Source organism: Triticum urartu, chromosome 2 (genome assembly GCF_003073215.2).
Source record: "Triticum urartu cultivar G1812 chromosome 2, Tu2.1, whole genome shotgun sequence".
Taxonomy (NCBI): Eukaryota; Viridiplantae; Streptophyta; class Magnoliopsida; order Poales; family Poaceae; genus Triticum; species Triticum urartu.
In genome coordinates this window covers 298823049-298823763 of record NC_053023.1, presented here as the reverse complement: position 1 = coordinate 298823763, position 715 = coordinate 298823049, and positions in this window count along the sequence as shown.

Genomic DNA, 715 nt, shown 5'->3' with positions numbered 1-715 from the left:
TCTTCCACACGTCGAATGAATACGAGGCGCCAGGGTGTTTTTACATTCGCCCCCCTAGCCAGATAAATAAATTGTGTATTAAAGAGATGGGGATTCTTAGATCCAATCCATATCATTCTCCCCCAGCGAGAATCCATCGGAGCGCGCTTCGGAAAAATCCACTCCATCATGGCCGACCTCCACAGCTCCTCCTCCCGCCCCCATAGCCCTAAGCCCGGTGATTGGGAGAGGTGTTCAGTCCCACACAGTCGATTAGTCGAACTGCAGACTAAGGGATTCCACCCTCCAGCGTATATGGTTCCCGTCCGAGCCGGGCTCGCCACCTACAATGGCGGGGAGCAAGCGGAGAGCTTCCCCAGCCCCTCTACGGGGGAGCGGGTATGCCTTGTTCCTTATTTATTAAGGGGACTCGGATTTCCAACTCATCCGTTCCTCTGTGGGCTCCTGGAGTTTTATGGCCTCCAACTGCATAATTTTACCCCTGCTTCCATATTACACATCGCCGGCTATGTTGCCCTTTGCGAGTTATTCCTGGGCTGCGAGGCTCATTTCGAGTTGTGGAAAAGGTTATTTTGCCTCGCCCCCCGCACACAGAAGGGGTCACTTTATCAAGTGGGCGGAGCCGAAACATGGCGCATCGCCGAAACCGGATACCTGTCCGGTACTCCGAAGAAGACGTCCGAAGACTGGCCTTCGGAATGGTTTTATATGGAGG